This window comes from Dasypus novemcinctus, chromosome 26 (assembly GCF_030445035.2).
Source record: "Dasypus novemcinctus isolate mDasNov1 chromosome 26, mDasNov1.1.hap2, whole genome shotgun sequence".
NCBI lineage: Eukaryota > Metazoa > Chordata > Mammalia > Cingulata > Dasypodidae > Dasypus > Dasypus novemcinctus.
The window spans coordinates 39,466,280-39,492,383 of NC_080698.1; positions in this window are offsets into that span (position 1 = coordinate 39,466,280).

The window sequence follows — 26,104 nt, forward strand, 5'->3', positions numbered from 1 at the left end:
TATGTTCCCATCCTTAAAAACTTCATAAACTATCTAGGTGGAACAACTTTGAGAAAACTTTTCTAAGATATGAGTACTGTGCCATATTAACCGAATCCAGAATCAATGGAAATATTTTGCTTAGTTCCAAAGAGATTACCAAGTAACATTGTAATTTGAGGTCCTCCCTCTTCAAGTAGTGGTATACTTGTTATATATTTCTCCGTATTTTTCAATTGTGAGGGAAACCAAATTTTAAATGTAGTGATTGGATTTATAGCACATTTATTTATACTATTTCCCCATGAGGATTCTTCTCTTTTGCTTTCCAGACATTCCAGGCCTAGTCCAGCTTCAAAGCCTAGTTGAAGTCACCACATCTCAAACTGAGATGCCCATTTTGTAGCCTGAACTCTTATTAATATATATGATACCTATCATCATTTGGTCTTTTTGCATATACAACTTTTCTATTGCCATCTTCAGCTATTACATAATTCTGGTGAATTTTAATTTAGTGTTAATGTACCATCTCCTCCAAAATATGATTTCAAAATGTGTAGTCCTCTTAAAGGACTCTGGACTGAAGCAAAAGGTAGGAGCCCTTCCCTTAGTTCTTCTTATAGGTGAACGACATATAATCCCAGGAATTTCATTCTTTACCTAAGAGAAAGAAAGAATTCTTAATGGTCACCCACTATCTATAATATTAATTGTTAATAAGATCTGATACTCATAAACTAAAATGGGCATAGTGCATGGCCTATAAAGATTCTAGTTCAGTATTCTGTTAGGAAGTTTGGCTGCCACATTGCACTTCACAACATTTTGAAGAAGAAAAAGAGTTGGAATTCCAGTAATTTTGGAGTATTCCTTGTTATATTCCACTCTTGAAAGTGTCTTTGGTTAGTCAATATTTTCAATTTTCTGCTTTTCTTGATTCTCCAATATATGTCAAATTATAAATACGCCATTTTTAATTTAGTTTTTATGATCTTTTTATTAATCCTACAATGAGCAGTGTTATATATTGCCATTAATAGGACTTTTGGCATATAATTTTCCAATAACTACACTATAAGACTTCTAAAGCATTGCAGTTTAAAACAGAAATTATCAACACCTGGTCTCTAGAACAGGTGTTCATTTAATGGCCACCTCCCTTCCCACATTTTATTGGTTGGAGACACTTGATTGTACAGCCTGTGAATTTGTGCTATATAAATATCTTCTGATATACTATCAAGGTAAGCATAACAAAAATACTTGACTATGTTAACAATTTTAAGAATTTATATTCAAAGTGTGTATGAGCACACATTCCTTTCTTATACAGATATAAAAATGATTCCTATATATCGCTAGCAAAATATTCACAACAATTTATTTATTCTTCTCCAGTACTTGGCTACACAAGAGCATATTTTTTATCAGAAAGGCCCCAAGATCTTCTGCTCCATCTAAATGGGAAATGACCAAAAGTGTTCGAGAGCCAGATTATGAATAGGGACTATACTTCAGGGCAGGGCTAAACTAGAGTTGCTTTGTATTCCATAATACCCAAAACCATACTAAATATTTATGTGTGTGTGTGTATATTAGGTGCTGGTGATTTGATCTGATCCCAAGCAGGTGCATGTGTTTTATTAATTATTAATATGTTAATTCTGTATTTGAAGGACTGAGCATTAAACAATATTTTATAGTTATTAAATACATGTATTTTTATAGTAAATAGCTAGATTTTGATCAACTTGTTTAGGTTGGATGTGGTAAATGGATGTAGTAATTTAATTTCCCCCACAGAAATAAGAAATAATCATTGTTTAGAGCATCCTCATTTACTTTCTGTAAATCATTGATATATTTCTAAATTATTATATATATATATATCCAAAGGGATTTAAAATTGAGTCTTTTATGAAAAAAAAAAGCTTATTTATAAAACATTTGATCCAGTTGTTTTAGTCATATCAAAACCACTCATCTGTGAAGTGGATTTGGCCCAACAGATAGGGCGTCCACCTACCACATGGGAGCCCAAGGTTCAAACCCAGGGCCTCCTGACCTTTGTGATGAGCTGTCCCATGCGCAGTGCTGATGTGCACAAGGAATGCCGTGCCACGCAGGGGTGTCCCCTGTATAGGGGAGCCCAACGCGCAAGGGCTACGCCCCATAAGGAGAGCCACCCAGCGCGGAAAAACGTGCAGCCTGCCCAGGAGTAGTGCCACACACACGGAGAGCTGACACAGCAAGATGACACAACAAAAAGAGACACAGATTCCAGGTGCTGCTGACAAGAATACAGGCGGACACAGAAGAACACAGAGTGAATGGACACAGAGAGCAGACAACTGGGGGGGGGGGGGGGGGAGGCAGGGAAGGGAAGAGAAATAAATAAAAAAATAAATCTTTAAAAAAAAATAAAAATAAAAAACACTCATCTACTTAGGGGTTTCAGTGAAAGGGGAGCAGTCCTTACTGTCACTCACTCACAAAATGGTGCAGGGAATCATTTTCAAGATTACAAATTAATCTCACTCTTCAATTGAAAATGAAACAAAGTAAAGGTGAGGCATCCCATGGAGAAATGCATTTCTGCCTGGGTGTGTTTTATCAGTTAATGTTAATTAGCTTCATTGAAGTCTTCTGTTGCACTGTTCCTCAAACTAAGTTTAAGAATCACCTGGAGAGCTTATTGATACATATATCCCTTGGCATGCATCCAGAAATTCAGGTCTTGAGTGGGGCCCCAAATTTGGACTTCTAATATGCCCCCAAGTGATGCCGGTGCTACTGGTCAAAAGGTTACAATTTAAGCAGCATTTAAAGTCAACTGGCCCGCGAGATGTCCTGAAACATAGATAGCATGCAGAAAACACTTGCCTTGGCCATGCAGAGACACTATAATTTTTAATTAATAGTGATCGCTCTTATGAAAGACATAATTCCTGTGTAACTCAAAAGCAAATTCTATGATGTTGCAAACTAGACTGAAATGGCAAGTTGAGTTAGTTTGGTTAGGTTTTAGAGATAATTTGGTAAATGGGCAACTATTTAGGATTTAAATACTATTTCTTATGGGGAAAACAGGACGAAGAAAAATCTCTGAATATAAAACTGTTGGCCCAGGCATGCTAATTCACATTGTTTAGTGAAAATGGCACCAATAAGCAATTTCCCCAATATTAAGTTAGGGCTTTAAGATTTGTAGATAGAAGGAAAGAGTGCCACCTACTGAATAAGTAAAATGCCTACTCCAGCACAGCGCATGTCTGGTTGCTCTGACTTAACCTTAACACCTTGAGAAAAAATTGGTGCAAATTTGTCCTTAAAACGCTAAGGTCAGAGTGCCTGGAAGTAAAAACCATATGTATTTAGACACTTCAAAAGTAAAGAACTCTAAGCTGTAATTTGTTTCAATGATTGCTGCAGTAATTACCAGTTATAATTACACAGAGACTATGGGATGCCCTGTCTATTGAATCCAAGGCCAGGTGAGATGGAAATAGTTACCCAATAAGGAAGCTAGGAGACAGCATCCTATCAAAAATAAATCCTGTTGATTTACTATTCAAAACCGCAGAGTCACCTACTCTCCAGAGCCAGATAAGAATAAGTAGTATTCTACTAATTTAAACTAATTCAACCTTTCAACTCCTCTAAATCTTCTTAGATGAAATGATTTGTGGGGTTTAATATAAATGAGATACTTTGCCTAAAAAACTGCTTCAATATATAACAAGGTCACTACTACATCATATCTTTTAAGAGCAATATTCTGGAAACCTTACACATCTACCATTTCCTAGCTGTGTGGTCTCAGCATATTTTTTGTGCCTCAATTTGCTAATCTGTAAAATGTAGATAGTTAGCTCGTACAGTTATGTGAAAAATTGAGATAATGATAATTCAAGTCCCACGAATAAGCACTCAGGAAATAATACATTGTGATTAATATTTATTGTAAATCTCCTAAAATTCATTTAAACCTTAGGAAATCCTTAAGGGCACAGAGCTAAATAGCAGCCAAACAAACATAAAATTCAGGGGTAAATAAATTTTTAAAAGCTTTTCTTCACATTACATACAATGTTACTAATACTAAAGGCAAAGGCTGTTTCATAAAAACTTTGCAGATATGCTGTTAATCAAATTGAGGAGCTATTAATCATTTATTATGTTTTCTTAATATGGCCCAAAATTTGATTTAATAAGAAGCTTTAATATTTGCTCTCCAAAGAATTCTTGAATGGGGGAGCTGTTTCCTTTCAAACCATGAAGTCAAACTGGATGGCCTGGGTAATATTTTCTGGCCAAATTTGCATGTTTACTTAGTTTGTGGTTTTGTTTTTGGTTTATTTTATTTAAATTACAGCACATGATGTTCTGTCCTGTTAATTTGATCTGAGTTCAGCTGAAAATTCATGAAATTATAGGAATTTCTTAACTATTTCATAAATAGTCATATTCAGAAATTAGATGATTTTTAAATGGAAGTTTCAGGTTATTATATAAATAATTGCTGGTTGCCAACAGTCCTGATCCTTTCTAAAAGGGAATTAAGATATTTATTTGATTTCAGGTTATTTGTCATAAGGGGTAATGCTACCATATATGAATCATAGTGCCTTTTGATTGGTTTATTCCTTGTTGTCTGTAATTTACATTATCAATGTTAACATAGACTGTGTGCATGTGTGTATGTATGATGTGTTTGTGGTGTGGGTGTTTTAGTCTGTACCTAGAAAAAGTTTAGTTATCCAAGTGAGATAATGCATTCCCGAGGTGGTTACTTAGCATAAAATACTTCCTCCAATCAAGTCACACACTAGAATTAGCTACCACAAGTGTTATGTTATGTTCAACTGACATGTTAATTAGCATGAAGAATGTTAGCGAGGGTCCTTTCATTGGCTAACCCAGTGGAGTGCAGCCTACGTGGAAGCCGGGACTACCGTAGAGACGTTTCCACCCTGCATGTACACGGCCTGAGAACCTAGAAGGATCTGTGTTCTGTACCCTTAAGAACAATGCCCCAACTTGATCCTTAAGTGCTGAATATTACAGTTTTTGTTACCTTAAGTGCTGAATATTACAGTTTTTGTTACCCTACTCTGACTAGGTGATTAAACTACTCCCGCCATGACAGGATTTTCACCAGCACGACATCATACAGGTCATGGTAAGAACACCAGGTGGGCAGAGAGCTCCGGCTTACAGGACCTTACAGGTAAGATTTGATGGCTATTTTTGCACCTGATGGCTGTAAACTGAGTTCAGGCTGAGGCTTCCTTTCTGACCAGGGACGGAGGCAGAACCCTATGAAATCCTTATAGCTCCTTCACCTGCCCCTAACAGTTGGAAATATGGTCTTTGACCAAATCAGACAGTAATGTTTGTGAATTGCTGACCTGGATTAGATCAATTAACAACACTTTAACCCAGTATACAGCTATCTGAGATTTAGGTCCTTGGAGTAATTCAAAACTCTGGATATTTTTCTAGGAACTGAGTTCTTACTTATCAAGATTAACTGGCCATCTGATAGGCAGTTTTAGTACAAAAAGCAACAAGAATTCTAAGTTGTCATTTTAATTTAGGAAGAATAAAGGTTGGTTTTTATAGTGTATTTTTTGAATTGGGTTGATTTAGCTCACTGACAATATCTTTGAGTTTTAATCTAGACCTTGATTTTATTTCAGAGTTTCAGAATTTTGCTTTCTGAAAGATAAAATGTTTCAACATCAGCTTTGTTCCCCAGTAATAAAATCATTGTTCCAAAGGTGCTTCCAACCTTTTTCCATAGTTCTGGGGTTTTTATTTTTTGATAGTTACTTTACTTTTGATCTAAAAGAGGGAGGAAGAGGAGAAAAAGAGAAAGAGAGAGGATAGATAAAATATTTCTAGGTGATTATGGATCATAAGGCTAATTATGGGTTCAATACCCGTATCAAAAACAAACTAAATTTAAATATATATATTTAAGTAAGGTCCACCATCACCTCCTTACAGGCTTTGTTAGAAGTTCTAGGTACTGATTCCATTCCTCTTTGGATCTATACAATGATGAAATACCAATAATTGTAACTTATACAATTACCTTACAATTTGCAAAAATACTTTTATTTGCATAATCCTTTTTGTTTTCCATAGTCATCTAATGAATATGTTAAAAGATTATTACTGTTTCTAACTCTAAGAAAAAACAGTTACTGTATGACTTGCCTACTTGGCAAAATTAGGTCTTATATTGATGCCTTCTGAATCTACTTTAGAGTTTTTTACCCATCATGTGTAAACTGGCTTTGAAATATCTTCAGGGTCTTTTGCTTCTGCTGCTGTTGAACCAGAATAATTCTAGCTTTACAAACACAATGAAGAAATTAATTAATACACCTTATTTCAATTCAGGATTCTATTCTGTTCCTGAATACTTGTTTATCTAGCTTAAATATATTACTCCTGGGTAAATTTTGTCAGCATCGGTAGAGTTAACCATTTAGAAATAGCCACAGAAGAATCCAGTAAGTCAAATTGTCTGTGCCCACATTATATTCATTCCTTTGTGTACTGCTTGGGTCCCCCCAACTATCATTTGATTTGTGCATGGTTATTTAGGTTCAGGAAAATAATTCTACAGATAAAAAAAAAAATACATCGCTCTCTGGATGCCTTCAACTTTGTTAAATAATAAAAGTATATCTTTTTAATTATTAATAGCAGGTTCTGTGCCTCTACTGGTGCACAGCCCTTATGCTAAGGTCATGAGGAGTAACTTAATGAAAGGTCTAAAGCACCATTAACTGTGCTCATTCCACTCACAGCCCGCAGACGTCAACCTGGAAGGTATCAAAATGTTGTTTTTCTTCAATTAGGAAATGATTTAGTGTTTCCTTCCCGAGGGTTTTTAACCCTTTTCATAAATATGAGGTCCCATAAAAGATTGATTACACAGTGCAAGTGTCCTGAACCCCCACTGCTTAACTGAAACATTCATTTTTTTTTCAAAATCAGGACAGGTTGAATTGCGTACCCCTTCAAAATTCTTATCTTAACCTACGTTCCTTTTGCCATGAATTTATCTGTAATAGGGCCTTTTGAAGATGTTATTTTTAGGTAAGGTATGGCCAGCTGAATCAGGGTGGGTCTTAATATTAATTACTGGATTCCTTAAAAATAAATAAATAAGAGAAGGAACCAGAAGAAAGAAGTCAAAGAAAACCAAGAGGAAGAGCCAGAAGCTGGAAATCGGCAGTTACCGGAAGAGCAGATTTTAGGAGAGAGAGCCATTGATCAAGCAGGAGGCAGTGCTACAAACTGAGGAAACCCGAAGCAAGCCAGGGCCAGAACAATACAGAATTTGGGGAAAAAGGCATTTCCTTGCCAGTGCCTTGGTTTCGGACTTCTAGCCTCTAACACCATGAGCTAACTCAATGTTTAAGGCTACCCATTGCGTGGAGTTTGTCACAGGCGTCTGGCAAATTAAGACATATTCTGAGTAATTTCTCAATTTATCCTTTTCCCACATATTCTGACTGCCTTCCAATCAGAAAAGAAAAAAAGTATTTTATTTAAAAAATGTAAAAGGCAGTTAATATTCTGCCTTCTAGTAACATGAAGCATTATTTCATAAATACATAGCAAATTATTTTCTCTTTCAGAGCCCAAATTTCCTATTGCCCTGTGTTAGTTGAATTAGACTATCATTTATCTTTATAATTGGATTTTTTTTTCTCTTTTCCCTTAGGCCAGTACTTGTGGGGGGAAAAAAATGGGAATAGAGTTACTAATCAAGGCCATATGAGGGCAGGCCTCCTGTGTCTCTACTTGGGCATCCTGTCCTAAATTGAGTATGAGAAAATCCAGACCAATGCATGGGGACTGGCTGGGTTTGAATTCCTGCTCCAGTTCTTAAAATTTGAGTGATGTTAGGCCAGTTGTTTTAAACTGCCTATGTTTCCATTTTCTCTAAGGAAGGGTATAACAATAATATTTCCCTTACATAAATGTTTCTAGAATAGTAATTTTTTAAAAAATTAATCATGTAAAATTCTTCAAACAAACATCTGGCACAAGAAAGTGGTTAATGAATGTTAGCTATTATTACTACCATTATCATTTTCCTCTGCTGAATTCTCTATATCTAGTAAGTTTTATTTTCTAAACCATCAACGACATGGCCTCTTTTGGCACCATTGGGAATGTTACCATCTTTTCAAATAGAAAGCAATTGAAAACAATTCAGAATAAATTAGACCTCTGAAGGTATATCAGTACCTTCGCTGGAGACTCATTTTCTAAATGCCTGCTACCTCTGGGGCACTGCTGAAGGGAAAGAGGCGTTCTTTGAAAATCTATTTGTTTTCACATTTCTATTTTCTTTTAAACTGTTTATTCAGATATTAGGAAGGATTTTTTGGAAACCCATTAAATTCCCTGTGAATTTAGTGAGTCAGGCCATTATGAACTGGAAAATACTTCATCAGCTGGGTAGCATAAATATCTCTGACTGGTTTCTGACTAACCATTGTAGCATAATGACTGCATTGAGGGCAAAGGCTTTGGAAACCAGCTGCCTGGATTCAAACCTTATTCTGCTACTTTCCAGTTGTCATCTCAGTTCCTCATCTATAAAATGGGAATCATATTAATAGCTATCTGCTTTTAGGGTTATTGTCAAGAGATGGTGTAGGCAAAGCTTTACAGGGCCTAGAATACAGGGAGTTGTCAGTATTTGGAAATTATAGTATTTAAACGATGATTTATAGTGAGGCTAATGCTTCACAATCAGTGGCAAATACCAATCAGTTAGCTATATGTATTGTAGAGATGAGAGGAACTTGAGACATTCATTACCAAACCCATTAACAGATTTCTAAACTATGAGGCACTGAGGATAACTGAGTTGCAGTAACTCTAGCTTGGCTTTAAGTAGAATGTTTCTCACCTGTTCCACTGCCCTGTTCTCAGCATGAACACATAGAGGATGAGTATGTACAAGGTAACCATATGTCATACTGTCTTGGACTGCCATACAGGGCCTAGATTCTGAGAGTGAACAATAAATATTCACGAAAACTATCTTAGCAACAGAGAGCAGAGGTATCTGAATTTGCATTGTGGTTGTTTTTCCAATTTAAAAATCAGGAACCTTGTGCCAGCATTTTGGGTAAGTTCTTTTTCTGTGATTATTTTCCATACATTGCAGGAATCAAAATGTGGATTCCTGGATATATGGATAGTTTAGTTTGGTGGAAGTTTCCAAGATACAGGAACTAAGTTCTAATGAGAAGGGAATGTAGACTGTCTCTACCACCTTTAATTCTTAAAAGCACAGGATAACTCTAGGTCTGTGCTCTTAGATGGCTAGAAGCCACTAGCCATTTGTGGTTATTTAAATTTAAATTCGAATCAATTAAGTACATTTTAATAAAAAGCAAATGTTTCCGTTCTAGCCACATTTTAAGTGTTCAATAGCCACATGTGACTAATGGCTGCTGTATCAGACAGTGCTGATGGACCTTTCCATCGTCTCAGAAACTTCTATGGGATGACGGTGCTGCTCTTGACCACCCCAGAGGCACTCATAATTGCAGTTAGTAGAGTAGGCTGCACAATGGCAAGGAGTACCAGCATAGAGAGTTATTTTCACCAAATGCAAAAATGAGCTTACATGAATGCTAAGCAAGAAAAAGACTCTTTAGGAGATTTAGTCAAATCAAGACATTCACTACACAATGAAGAGTCTGTAATTTCAGATATGAGAAAAGAGTCCCTAGAAAATAAAAAGAGCCTGGCTGGGGGCGAGTGGGGAAGCAAACATTAAAATAATCCTAATTGAAGCTCACCTGGCACTCTCATTTATTCATAAGCACCTCTGAAGTGTCTTTCACTTTAGAGACACAACAAGAGCTTTTCCAATCAATATTTATGTTATTTATATTATACTTGGAAAACAGGTAACACTTTCAAATAGTGATGTATATGAAAGAAGATCATTTTGGCTCAAGACTAAGTCTGTCAATGGAAAATGTCTATGTTGATATAATTTTACCATTCACCATGGTGAATTTTAAACGGAAGATACATTTTTATCTGCTTAACTTTTATTTTGGTAGTAAAATATCTAATGATTATTCAATTTAGTGTGAAATATAAAGTATCATTAAGAGTTCTAACTACATAAATGCTTTGAAACTCAGTCTTACCTGTGCCTATTGCTCAATGCTGTGGATTGAACTAATTAATATTAGTTGTTTCCAGCATAGAGATTAGAAAGAAAGAATTGGTATTTTACCCTCGGAACTCTGACCTTTGCCAATAATGACCTCCCTTACATTTGAATTGTGCTTTAGTGTTTGCGAAATGCTCTTTTAGGCACAGAGTTTTCACGTAAAATACCTTACTTGCTCCTAAAATAGTCCCATAAAACAGATAGATATTTTTTTAGCATTCTTAGAAATAAGGAAATTGGTATTTCCAGAATTGACTTATTTGTTCAAAAGACTCACAGTGATAAGTGGAACTCAAATCTTATTCTTCTATTAGTGTTATTTCTGCTATTTCTGCTGTCTTTCTAAAGATCTTGTAACTTGCAACAGGTGATACCACCTGATTTATGCCTAGAATTGGAAGGAGAGTAAAGGAGAAGGACAGAGAGAAAGCAGAGAAGGGATAGGCAAGAATGGCAATCAAGAGGTATCTGTTTATGCCTGCCGAAATAACTGGCAGTAAGGACACATGGCTACTAAAGTGACGGAGAAACCAGGATGGGATCCTGGGACAGAAAAACAACATTAGGTGAAAATTAAATCTGAATGGCATATCACTGTTGGTTTGTTAATTGTAGCAAACCATACTAATATAAGATGTTGATAATAGAGGACTTGGGTGTGTGGCATATGGGAATTCTCTGTGTGCTTTTTTTTCTTGCCAATGTAAAACTGTTATAAAATTAATAGTTTACTAAAAGATATTTGACAAGAGGACATACCCAAATTCCCTGAAATTTTATAGTGCTCTGTGGATATTCTATTGCCTTTGGAAAACTTGTTTGATGAAAGGAAGACATTCTTAGCCTGATTTAAGATGTATTGTTAGATGATAGTATACAAAAGTTTGTCAAACTATGACCCATGGGACAAATTAGCCCATCTCCTATTTTTATAAATATAACTTCACTCAAATACAGTCACCTACATTCTATGATATATTATCTCTGGCTTCTTTTGCACTATAATCAGCAGAAGTGAGTAGTGATGACAGAGACTGCAAGGCCCACAAAGCTTGATATATTTACTATCCAGCTTTTAAAGCAAAAGTTTGTTGACAACTGCTGTAGAATATCAAGTTCTCCTTGTATCTTCAATGTCTATTTGCTGAGTGCCTCCTATGTGCCAGGCATTCTTTTAGGTGGTGGTGACACAGTAGTAATCAAGACAAAGTACCTGCCTTTCTTGGAACTTACCTTCCAGAAGAATGAGAAAATAAAAAATAAAAAATAACCCAGCAGCAAATTATGCAAGATTAATTCCAATAGCCATATATCGGATCAAGTTGATTAAAAAGCATGATTAATATAGAGAGTGATGGTGGAGCTGATAGCAACTAATTTAGATTATATTCACAAATATAACCTCTCTGACATGGGTCCTGAATGATGAGAAGGAACCAGTCATGTAAAGATAAGAGGAATAAGCACTGAGGGTGGAGAGGCTAGTCTTACAGCAGAAACAAGCTTGAAGAGGGATTTTAAAATTTTTATAGACTCAGACACTTCCAAAACTAAATATATCCAAATTTGAAGAGATCAACATTCACTTTTTGGCTGAAAAAAATTGGAGGAATGTTTTGCAATGGGAATAACAAAAATTTTCATATTCCATAGGAATGTTGCTGATGAAATTATTTTAAGAATATTCCCCATGAGAAAAGAGCTGTAGTAAATCTACTTATCACAAGTTTATTTGGCATGTTACAATTTTCTCTTAAACTATTTTTTAAAAAATGATTTCCCTTCATATCCATGCCTAATAAAGAAATCTCTAATGCTTGACTACTAAAATACCAACTCTAAATCTGAGTCTGTTCCCTTTCTTTGCTGGACATGAAAAGGAATGAGCTAGAATAATGGTCCCCAAAGGGGATTCATGGAACAGTGCTTTTGCATGAAATCATAAGTATTACATGGAAAAAATGCAAAGATCTTGGTCAAATAATTTTTTAAAAATTTTTCACTGTAGGACTTCTTAATGGCCTTATGGAGCTAATATGCATTGTGAATCTACAAACTGAAGCTTTTAAATAAAAGGAAACAATTAATAGAGCAAGTATTCTAAAGAATGCTCTTTGAAAAATGATGCTTTTGAGCCTCTCATTTCCTGCTATGGAGAATCCAATGAAATCTGACATTCTTTTTTACTTTGGTCTTGGTTACAATGTGCATATATAGTACGTGTGTGTGGATGTTTTTGTCTGAATTTCCAGAAACCTCCCTACTGAAAATCCCTACTGTCCCACAATTTCATTGGTTCTCAAACTTTAGCATGCAAAAGATCAACTGGAGTGCTTTTTCCCACTACCAGAATTTCTAATGCTAAAGATATGGGTGAGGTCTGAGAATCTGTATTTCTAATAAATTCCCATGTAAAACAGCTCATGATTGGGGATCACGCTGTGATAACCACTCTTCTAGATACCATTTCAATTTCTAAGGTGGTGTTAATAGACACAGTTTAAGGTAACTGGCCTCTCTAGGTGTTATGCTGTGTCAACAATTTTAATATCTCAATTCATTTATTACAAGGTTTTATCCCCATGTAAAAAGTAAATGATCTTGCTTTAAATCAACCATATAAGACATACTGTGGAAGATCAAAAAAATATCAGATGGTCCTTGATATCAAGGGGTTTAAATCTTCACATAAGGTAAATAATCTAGCTAAGTTTTTCCTCCTTAGACATCCTTAGCTATGACCTAGTGAGAACTTCAGTGTGAATAAATTGAAGGTGATAGCAAGTCGCCATCAGGCACCACATCTCTAGAACACGCATGGTGCTATAAAAACACACAGGTAGAAATAAATGACTGACCCCAACTTCAGACAAAAAAATAGTCTACATTAAGCCTCCTGTGTTTCCTTGTTCAATTCTTCTGTTGTCATCTGGTCCCTGGCTCGCTCTCTCCCTCTCTGTCTCTCTCTCTCTGTGTATGTGTGTATGTATCTATGTGTGTGTATTTTGTCCTGATAAGAACAACTCATGCTCATTTGGGGATATTTTTAAATACAGAAAATATAAACTAAACACAAATTAAAATGATCCATAATCCCAACAATCAGAGATCACCACAATGAACATTTTGGTATATTCCCTTCTAATCGCTTTTCTCTCTAAAATATATGCTAAGTTGAAATGTTTTTGATTTTGGCCCTTTATATTTCTTCTAGAAATTGCCTCTTATTGCTCTTACCTATTTTTCCAGTAGGACATTACCATTTTTATCTTAATTTATAAAAATTTTAATCAAGCAAATTCAGCCCTTGGTTTTCACATTTTTTCAACTTTCTTCCAACTTTCTTATAGGTTTCCAATACTTTATCATTTTTACCTACAAAAATAATTGTATCATTTCATTCAACCTAATTTTTTGCTTTTAATTTTATATTTGTGATGTTCAGAAATATTACGTATTCACATTAAATCTTTTGCTTTGTGATTCATTTCCCCAGAGTTGTAATACTTAGTCCTAACCATCAAAGTCCATTTAAATGTTTATTTTTATTTTCATCATTTTTACATCTAACCAAATATACTACCTTGTAAGAAACACTACCTTGATCTTTTTATCATAAATGTATTTTCCCTTCACATCATTTATTGAATAGTCTACCTCTTCCCAGTTGTTATATTTCTTTTAATCATGAATTTAAAAATTCATATATCATTAAGGTCTTTTTTTATATGAAAGTGTGTATCAAGATTAAATATTTTGTGCCATTTCTGCTTTCTTATGCTGTGCCTAGCACAATGCTATTTTAATTATGGAAGTTTTATAATACTATAATTCATCAATTATAAGATGTAGTATTTTTCATATTTTAATATTTCTGAAATGGGGATGATTCTTGCAGTAGACAGTATGGTGAAGAATATTATCTTTTGTCCTTTCAGTGGTATATAAAACAATGATGTGTATTCTAATCAATAACTCTTATACTCGGTAAAATGCAGAGTATTTTAATATTTGGTAGACAGACTTTCTCTCATTAATCCTTGTCAAATTGTATCCATTTTCATTTATATTCTCATTGTTTTTTCCTCACTATTGATTTTCCAGAAGCTTATCTATATTATTAATGTGAAAAAACCGTTTCTATTTCTTTTAATGCATTTTGCTTTCTAAGTTATCTTAAATAAATAGTTTCCCTCTGCTTGATTTTTTGCACGTTTGCTGGGTAAATTGTGCTCATTTTTTAACTTTTAATATTCTGGTGTAATTTTGTCTTGATTCTTGTATGTGGTTCATATATTTATACATTGTTTGATAAGTCAAATACAACTGTCATTTTCCTTTAATAGAGGAATTTAATACTTTGATACTTTTGTTCATAAGTGAATCTGGTTTTATTCTTCCTTTATGAAATTTGCCTCTGCTTTCTGTCTTTGTAATAAAAATGTTGCTATAGGAAAATATAATTTTGCTCATTCTCTTTAGGAGTTGGGAAGCAATTCATCCAGTTTGAAATGCCTTAAATTGTTGTTTTTGTTTTCATGATAACATCTAATAATCAAATCTTTCTCTAATGAATCATTCTCTATTGATTTAATGAAATTATTCTGTTTTATTTCTTTATTATCCATTCACCAAAGAAAAGAAATTTAGCAAGCTTGTACTTCTTTGCCTTTTTAAAAACTTACTTCTGATCATTTGAGAAGATTTGTTTTTAGATCCAAATTATTATTAAATTATTTTGTATCAAACTCATTAATAATTTTTTACTCTAAAGTATTTGAAAATGTGATTTGAGTGGTTATGACATTCATAATTAAATCTCTTAGGTTGTAATTATCCTCATTCTTGAGTATTAAAATTTTACTTATTTCTCAGTCAGCTAATTTCCATATTTAAATATTTTTAAAGACATAGATATGATATGCTTTTTTAAGCTCTTCCATATATGAGAATGTCCTTTTGTTACCTTAATACATGAAAGAACATTTGGTTTAAAATAATATCTTGGGGTCCCAAATTTACCTCCTCAAAACTCCGAGAGCACCCTTCAATTGTCTTGATGCAATAAATATTGCAGTGAAGAAGCCTGAGACCACCTAAAGTTGTTCCTGTATGGGTAACCTGCCTCAATGTAGGACTGATGTTTGTCAGAATGTTTTTCTTAATTTTTCAAATTAGAATTTGGGCTTAGTGTGGGCTCTTCTAATTTTTCCTTCTTCGAATATGGTGGAACATTTTTTCATAAGGTCATAGTTTTTCATCAATTGGTTTTTCCCTTAATGATTGTTTCTATTCCATTGTTTGGGTTTCTTCCATGAGAAAACCCCAAATACTAATTTTAGATTTCCATTCTCCACCTTTCATATGCTTCACTCTCTCTTTAATAGTTTTTCTTTTTTTTATCACTTCTATCACTTCTTCCTTCCTTGTGTTGTTGAGGAATAAGTCTCAATTGCGTGCTCCACATGAATGATTTTATTTGCTGCAATAGTAGTCCTTATCTTTTCTAGCTCTCATACTAATCTTACTTTATTTTTTTATAATTTTAACTCATTATATAGTAATACCTTATCTTAATCAGCTCTTCAGCTTTTCAACCTTTGGTCAATGTGTCTCATCTTTTTTATTTTCAGCTCATTTCCCTTTTGTTTTATATCTCAGACCATTGAATTTCAATACAGACTGCTCACTTATGCTTAGATGCATCTTTTCTTGCATACTGGCTTTTAACTTAAGCCAAAATATTTTAGCATTTTCTTCTGGTTTCTTTAACAAATCATTTTTTAAAACTCTTCCAATGAGTCTTCAGAAGGATGTTCTATTTTCCCTTTTCCTGTATAGTAATTAGATTTTAATAGGACACATGCTGCCTTGTTTTTCTTCTTGCAGGAATGAAGATCTATCTTATCTACAGGGTTTACCAATTAGCAGGATGCCCTAGACCCAGCTACTATCCATTTGATTATAACTATAATACCCTTATCAGGACTATAGCTGGCAAGTAAATTGATGTGCACAGTTCTTGGCCCAATTCCCAGCATCTTTTCTGTTGGAGTTAAGAGGAGTGTCTGTCATCCCACACCCTAGAGTTCTTACCCTCTGAATTAAATTTAGTCAATGTATTGCTTCCTCAGCTTTTCCTCTATCTCCCTCAAACCACAGTGCTTTATTTCTGAGAGCTACTCTTCCAGAATGCAATGCATCCCTGTTCAAAAGCTCCCACACCCTCACTTCCTACAGGGTTGTGTTCTTGCTACAGGAAAGGAGAAACAGACTGTACTGGGACAAGCTTTAAAATCAACGACAAAGAAGGTTGGGGGGGTGGGTTTTATGCTCCTAGAAACTAGGTCCAGGAAGCAGACTGTAAGAGCGAAAGAGAGACACAGAAAAGGAGGAAGAGAAAGAAAGAAGAGTCCCTGAGGAAAATATTGTATCTCCCTGTCCTTTTCAGTAGTATATTGCTATTCTCTTTCATGAAGTCACCATTTTTATTCCTCAACCCAATTCCACAGGCTTTATAGTTAGTGGAAACTCCTATTTTCTAGCAATTGGCTGTCTGTCAGTCTTAGTTTTTTGTAATGTCATGAGTTTTCCCATTCTTAATAGGTATTTTAGAGGAAAGTTGGGAGAGACTGCCTTAGGAACAACTAGCCAGATGTCATTTCAAACTGAAGCCTATGGTTTAGTTATAAACACAGAGAAGACAATCTCCTGAGCCACAGGATTACGTCATTGTTGGGTTTTGCCATTCTGGTTTGATGTGAGCCATAACAATGCAGTTTGTTTTCAGGGTCAAATACTGAACAAAAGGAATTGTGCCAGCTCCTTCATTCTAAACATAAATCCCTAAAGATCAAGTCTCATGTTTATTTAAGATTATTTTGCATTTTACAAAGCCCAGAAATGTTGGGTGGAATGTTGCTATTTTTGTATATTTACTTATGATAGTAAAAGTTCCTATTACTACTATTGGATTTTGAATTTTTTCCTCATCCCTTTATGGTGTAAAAAACTCAATTTCTTTCAACTTTTAAATCATCTACCATACTACATAGCTTAAGGATTCAACAAGGTGGTGGTTCTAAAACTATTGAATTTCACGTGAGGCACTTATCAAAATATTTAGATTCCCAGGCCATCCTTCATGGGATGTTGATTGAAAAGGACTGTGGAGTATTCATTTATAATGAGCAGATGAAAATAATACTAATGCAGTAATCCACTCATACTTTTAGGAATATTACTAGGATCAGGGTTCCTTAAGGTACGACTTTGTGTTTCTTATTCACCTTGACATACTACAACCTCAGAAATGGGTAATTATAATTTCCTACAGTGAAGAACCTCTGCCCTTATACTAGATTTTTGAATTAAGAAAAATAGGATTATCACCTGAAGAATTTTGAAGCATCAATTCACCTATCTCCTAGATGACAAATGTCCATTCCTATGATTTAATGCAATGTGTTCTTACCAAAAAAATCTTTATATAATATTTTCCAAATGAGTATCATTAACTATCAATATTAAACATATAAAGATGCTAATTATCTGGTAAACAGGAATAGCATAATTTTATTAGAAGGATTATGGACCTAATACTCAGAAGAACTAAGTTAAGATCCACCATTGTGACCTGGAACACATTATCTAACATAAGTCTCAGTTTCTTCAACTGTCAAATGAGGCTAATGCCACATGCTCTAAAAATTCAAAATGCTTTGGAAAGCTCAAATGATACATATGTGTGAATATGCTCTATGAACTGTAAACATTGCACACATGAGAAACACTGTTTTAAATGAAAAGTATTTTATCACAACACCTACATACCATCTACAGAGGTTTCTGCAATATTGTTAGTTCATTGAAAACCAAATAATCAATGTGAGTTTACTGAGGATTATGCCAGGGATGAAAACTAGGTATCCAGCATATAATAATGAAAAGACTAAATTGCTTTTCTACTCTTTAATTAGGAATGTTGACATTAATAATCCAAAGGTATATAATGAGCTTTTCTATAACTGTTAAAATTGAATGTTACTCTTTCCTTGAGAGGATAAATTCATGAGTCTAATAGAATGCTACAGGTAACAGTTACCTCTTGGCAATTTTTCCACTTACATCCATGCACCACTTTTCATTCTTTCAATACTACTTTAATGACTTGTAGACTTTTACTCGGGTACTTCCTAATTAAATGTATTTGTAATAGCTAGAGTTTTTATTATCAATTCATGCTTGACTCAGATTTTAGGCTGGTGGTTATCTCTTAATTGCTCATGTTTTTAAAGTTTAATTAGTTTTAGATGGCAGAACAGATGGTCTGTGAATCCATTTATGTTTTATCTATGTGATAATATATTTTGGTTCTGTCTAATGGGGTGACTCTACTTTTCTAAGTTTCCTCATTGGACAGGATTCTTTGTTTCTCAATAAATTTTTTAAATTTCTATCATGGATAATGTGAAATAATCAGAAAAATTTCAAATTGTTATAATATTGGTCAAACTTATAATCATATATGATAGCTTTATATGTATATATTAATGTTATGAACAACCAATAATATTAACTCAATACAAGAAGGATCTTTCCTCAGCCCACATGATTCATTCAAATAATTTCACTCAACAATTTTTGGTAAGTCCCTAATGGACGCTGGGCTCTAGGGATAAATCATGAGCCAAAACTGATATTGTCCCTGCTCCTCTGCTCTGGAGGAGCTTGCAATCTAGTGGAGGATGAGCTGAGTATTAAACTAATCATCATGCCACTGAACATATAATTATAAGCCTTAATGAATCTGATAAAGAAAAGAATTATAATCATGTGACTGCATATCACAAAGAAACCTGAACAATAATAGAGAGTCAAAGAAGACTCCTTACAACAACAACATCTAAGCTGAGATGAGAGGATGAATATGAAGCAATGTGATTAGTGAAGAGGGGAAGGAGGATGTTTCAGATGCAGAAGGCACTGCATATATAAAGAATATAATACCAGAATATATAATGTACTTAAAGATGAAAGAAGCCCAGAGTGGGCTGTAAGCAGGAAAGTTTTCATAAGATGAGGCTTGAGAGTTAGAAGTAGCCAAGTATTTCAGATTAGAGTAAAAACTTTAGGCAACCTCCTAAGAGTATACGCAGAGCCATTAGGTTTAAAAGAAGGGTAATATCACCAGAATTACTTATGAAGTGATAACTTAGATAATATCAACATGCAAATTAAGCTAAGCTGAAATGCCTACCTCTACAAACATATAAAAATGGTGGGTACATTAAAATTTTCTTAAAAAAAAAAACTAAACTAAAGAATATCTCCAACAGCTAGAAAAGAAGAACTCCCTAGAACTCCCTAACAAAACATGTACCAAGGAATCAGCAGCTTGTCCTTGAGGCTATATGGGTCAAGGAGCTGGAATTGAAATATGTTTATAAAGCAGAGACACTAGAAGTGCTTCCCTCCATGTATATGGGCTAAAAATATTCTGATATGTAGAATACCATAATATGTAGGACTTCCATGAGAAAAGATACAAACAAAACTAGAAAGGAATTCAAACATTTTTTAAAAACTAAATAACCTCTCTTAATAAATTAAGGAAACACACTGTATAATTATCCACCAAGAATTTGACACAAGAAAATAATTTGGAAAAGTCAATAAAATGAGGATGTTTAAAATTATAAATGATAGAAGAAATAGAATTAACAATGACAGAATATAACATCTAGGGAAAGTAACAGGTGGATTTGAAATAAATGCAATATAACCTCTAGAAAAGAAAAAGTTTTTAACTTAAAAACAAATTCCTTAAACGGAATATTGTACATTGCAGAAGAGAAGATTTGGACCAGAATATATGGATCAAAGACAGAAAACGAAATGGAAAATATTTTTTTAAAAAAAGCAAGAAGAATGGAATAAGTAGAAATTCCATCTAGAAAATAAAGAGAAAATAAATGAGAGGAAAATATTGGAAGAGGTCATTTTGCTGTTAATTTTCTAGAATAATCAAGGTCATTAATTCATATTATGAAAAGGAACTCCAGAACCAGATCTTTAATAAATAAGTGAAAAGTAATAACAGAACCATAATGTATACCATAATGAAACTGAAGAACTTCAAAGCCAATAGATGACCCTTTGGTTTTGGCTTATACAATATGATGTATCGTAGGGCCATTCACTGAGACATAGACCAGTGAAAATAGGGCAGATTAGTGCGGATAAGGTCAGTCTTGAACTTGTTCATTTGAAAGTGCCTAAGCCCAGTCACATTATGAAGCCACATAGGCAGTGGAATTTACAGGTATGGTTTGAAAGAAGTCTGGGCTAGAGATAGTTGGTTCTCACTTGAGAATGTGACAAATGAAGTTGCTTGTATGGATAAGAACTGCCTGGGAAAATGACAGAGATAAGAGACCAGGACATTCAGGAGCTAAATATAATTACAGATAAAAGTAGATAAACCTACCAAAGAAACACAGAAGGATTGCCAGAATGGAAAGAAGAAGGAAAATCAAGCGGACAGATTTATTCCCACAGAAGTCAAAGCAAAATACCAAGAGAGGATATTCATCTTTATTCTCTTATATTTACAATTTTTAAACCATCTTTAAGTATAATAACATCATATTATTCTTACATACTTCTAGAATTAAATGCTAAAATTAACATTCATACTTGAATAAATTCTCATAGATGTACTTCAGGATCCTCCAGAAATAATGGCTCTTCCATATGTTCACTTTATTTCTCTATAAGTTTTAGTCATTTTTGCCCTCTAAACTAGTCATCTGCAAACTTTTCCTGCAAAGGGCTGTACAGTAAAGATTTTGTTTTGGGGGCCATAAGTGTCTGCCACAATTTCTCAGCTCTTCAGTTGAGAAACAAACTGTATGGATGAAGAAATCATCCATAGACAGTATACAAATCATGAATGTATCCAAATTTAGTAAAACTTTATTTACAAAACAAAATAGAAATAACATATTCATGTATGGTATTTATTTTTCCATATTTCTGTTAGATCGAAAAATGCTTTGTTTCTAAGCAGAATAATTAAACAAAATAATATTGGATGCAAACAAACTAAATGATAGGAAAATATAGATTTAATTAGAATGTATCTAGCTGCACTATATATTAAGAGCAACAAAATAATATAAATGTAATTTTTCAATGAAGGAATATGCCTTATATATAACAAAGGGGAAAATCAATCTAAGATATGGGAAGCTAGGCAAGAATTCATGATCCATGTAAAAAAATCCTAAAGTCCCTTTTTTGTTAGAAGTATGAAGACATTCACATAAATACTTGTGAATAATTCCACAGGGGAAAATCATAAAATAGAAAAAAATACCCCCAAAATAAAAGTGCATTGTGCACTATTATAGCATTATGTGAAGCTATCTGGAGGGTTAAATAATCTCTGTAGAATAACATACCTAAAACTGAAAAATAAAAATGCATAGTTACATAATAATTTTAAAATATATTTCCAAAGGAATGAAAAAGGTTAAATATGTTAATACATCCTGTTTTGTAGCCATGCTGCCAATAGGGCAATTACAGCATTCATTTAAAAAACTAAACTGACTGTCAGGCAGATGCAGTAGACATAATTTCCCCTATTTAAAATTATATGTAAAATTAATTATACGTAAAACAAACCTAACAGAACTCTTAAGGGTGGAGAGAAGAAAGTAGGACCCATGGGTCTCAGGGCCCATGTGGTGGTAAGTTTTCTGGGTCTTCTTTTTGCCTTATAAATCTCAGTCTTCCAGCTTAAGAAGTGAGCAACCAGAAAACACCAAAAGTTGCAGGAAAAAAATTTTCAATAAATGCTTGCTCTCTCTAGACAAAGGACTAAGGAAAGTAGGTAGCAGGAAACTTTTAGACAAAAACTGCTCTACACCAGCCGAACACCATAGAATGAAATGTAGCCCCTCCCATGTCCCCATGAGAGTGTGTCAGAAAAAGGCTGAATAGGCCGCCTGGACTTTCATCGCCACCATGTGGTAAGGAGTCCACTGCCTCCACCCTCCCACAGAATCAGTGGAGACCACATAGGGAGACTATAGTTACTCCACCCCCAGCAGTAAAGAGGCAGCCATCCTTCTCCCTACTTGAGTGGTATCAGAGGAGGCCTATGGGACATTCTGTGATAAGAAGCCACCTCCTTGTGGTTTCAGTGGAGATCATGAGTGAAGGAGTAAGATGGTAGGCCTGCCCCTTCCAGCAAAGGATATATCTGTAGAAGCCTACTGGGAAACCAGTACTCCCACACCTACCGAGCAGTAAAGAGAACTTGGACCTCCTTGTGTCACAGACCAGTGGGGAACCTGGACTTCTATTCCCACCTGTCCATAATGAGGAAGCATCGTTTCTTCTGCCAGTATAGTGTTGGAGGAAACAAGCTATTGTGGATTTAATTGTGTCCTTCAAAAAGTTATGTTCGAGTCCTAAGCACCAGTCTCATGAATGTGCTCCTATTTGGAAATAGGATCTTTGAAGATATTATTGTTAAGATGAGGCCAAATTAGACTTGAGTGGGTTCCTAATGCAATATGACTTGTGTCCTTATAAGGAGAGAACTTTTGGACACATAGACACACACACACAGAAGACAGCCATGTGATAGAGGCAGAGATTGAGTTATGCCACAAGTCGAGAATGCAATGGTTTGCTTGCAAGCAACCACCAATATCCTACAGACTTCAAAGGAAGGATGGCTCTGCCAACATCTTGATTCATACTGCTAGTCTTCAGAACTTGAAACAATAAATAACTATTGCTTTAAGCCACACAGTGATAATTTGTTACAGGAGCCCCAGGAAAACAAGACACCAACTAAAACAAAAGTTTAAATAAGACACTGTCTTATTTTGCATAATGCAAAAATGTCAAAGTTTCAGTAGAAAAATTTCACACACCAAGAACCAGGAAGCTATCAAACTGAATAAAGAAAGAGAATCAATAGATGCTATCACCTAGATGACAGAGATATTAAAACCACCTGACAAAGATTTTAAAGAAGCCATAATAAAATACTTTATTGGGCAATTATGAAATTACTTGACACAAATGAAAAATTAGAAAGTCTCAGAAAAGATAGAACACATAAAGAAGAACCAAATGACAATTTCAGAACTATAAAACACAATAGGCAAAATAAAAACTCAGTGGATGGGCTCAGCAGCAGAATGGAAGGAACAGAGGAAATAATCAGTGAACTGACAGGTAGACCACTAGAAATTACCCCATCTGAAAAAAGGGAGAAAATGGACTTGAAAAATTAACATAGCTGAGAGAAAATGCCCACCACAGAAGGTTACATATTTTATAATTCTATTTATATATTTATGTAACATCCTTGAGAAGACAAAATTACATAGACAAATTAGTGATTGCCAAATGTCAGGGAAAGGTTAGGAGAAGAGGTATATACGTGTGACTATAAGAGGACAACAAGATGAATGCTTGGGGTGATGTAAATGTTCTATATCTTGGTTGCATCAATGCCAATATCCTGGTAATGATATTGAACTGTAGTTTTGTAAGATGTTATCATTAAGGAGTATTGAGTGAAGGGTATACAGGAACTCTCAATTATGTCTTATAATTCCATGTGAATCTTCAATAATTTTTAAATAAAATTTTAATTAAAATAAAATGAAACTATCTCAATTTGCAGATGGCATGAACTTTGTGATTGTTTGGAGCTATGTACCCCAAGAAAAACATGTCCTTAAACTTAAGCCAATCCTGCAGGTGTGAACCCATTATAAATAGGACATTTTGATGATGCTACTTAAGTTAAGATGTGGCCCAATTTTATCAGCATGGGTCAGTCCTATCACTGGAATCTTTTATGAGTGGAATGAAATTGAGACAGAGAGAAAGTCCTGGGAAGCAAGAAGCTCAAGATCAGTGAAACCTGGAAGAGAAGGGCTAAGCCTGGAGAGACTGCTTTGTTCATTGTCATGTGACAGAGAACCCCAGGACTATGGATCATTGGCAGCCAGCCCCAGAGCACCAGTCTTCAGGAAGAGAGCATTGTCTTGATGATGCCTTCATTTGGACTTTTCCTAGCCTCAAAACCGCGCGCCAATAAAGTACAATTGTTTAAGTCAACCCTTTGCATGGTGCTTGCTTTGGCAACCAGAAAACTAAGAGAATAATTTATAAAGAAAATCTCAAAGAATCCACAAGAAAACTACTAGACCTAATAAACAAATTCAACAAAGTTGCAGGCTACAAATTAACATGAAAAAAAATCAATTCTGTTTCTATTCAGTTGCAATGAACTTTCCAAAATGGAAATTTAAAAAAATATCCATTACCTTTAGCACCTAAAAAAATTAAATACCTAGGAAAAAAATTAACTAAGGAGGTGAAGGGCTTGTTTAGTGTAAGTACAAAACACTATTGAAAGAAATTAAAGACCTAAATAAATGTGAAGACATCACACATTCATGGATAGGAAGACAATATTTTCAGGATGTCAGTGTTACCCAAAGCAATCTACACATTCAACACAATCCTTCTCAAAATCCCAGCAGCTTTTTTTTTTTTTTTTTGCAGAAAGAGAAATGACAATTCTCAAATTCATTTGGAATCCCAAAGGGTCCTGAATAATCAAATCAATATTGAAAAGGAAGAATAAAGTTGGAGGTCTCACATTTACCAATGTCAAAACATACTAAAAAGCCACAAAATGAAACCGTCTGGTACTAGCATAATGATAGATGTAAGGACAAAAGGAGTGAAATTGAGAGTTGAGAAATAAACTCATATATCTCTGGCAAACGGATTTTTGACAGGGGTGCCAAGTACATTAATTGGGGGAAATAATGGCTTCTTCAACAAATAGTACTGGGAAAAGTGGATCTCCACTTGCAAAAGAATGAATTCAGATCCCTACCTCACAACATGTACAAATTTAACTCTAAATGAAACAAAGATCTAAATATAAGGGCTGCAATCATAAATATATCAGAGGAAAACATAGAGGGGAACCTTCATAACCTTGGATTTGGCAATGATTTCTTAAATATGACACATAAACCATGAGCACTAAAAGGAAAAAAATACATAGAATGGAATTCATCAAAATTTAAAACTTTTGTACATCAAAGATCATTTCAAAAAAATATACAACTTAAGAATGGGAGAAAATAAGTGATAAACATATTTCTGATAAGAGTTTAATGCCAAGAATACATAAAGGACTTTTACAACTCAACAACAATATTTAAAACAACCCATTTTTAAAACTAGGAAATGTTATCAAATGTATTTGGAAGGGTAAGGTGCCCCAAATAACTAGAACCATCTTGAAAGAGAAGAACAAAGCGGAGGTTTCACATTTGCTGATTTTAAAGCTTATTACAAAGTTAAAGTGTCAAACAGCATGATACTGGCACATAAAAATAGACAGACTAATTTAATCAAATTGAGAGTTCAGAAATAGACTATCATATCTATGGCCAAATGATTTATGTCAAAGCAGCCAAGTGCACTCAATCGGGAAATTATCATCTTTTCAACAAATGGTGCTGGGACAACTGGGTATTCATATGCAGAAGAATGAAAGATGACCACTGTTTCACACAACATACAAAAATTAACTAAAAATGGATTAAAGACCTAAACATAAGAAATAGGAATTAAAAACTCCTAGAAGAAAATTTACAAAAGCATCTTCATGATCTTGTGTTAGACAATGGTTTCTTTATATCCAAAGCACAATCTACAAAAAAAAAAAAGATAAATGGGACTTCATCAAAATTAAAATCTTTTGTTCATTAAGGGACTTTATCATGAAAGTAGAAAAACAACCTATTAGTAGGAAAAAATATTTGAAAA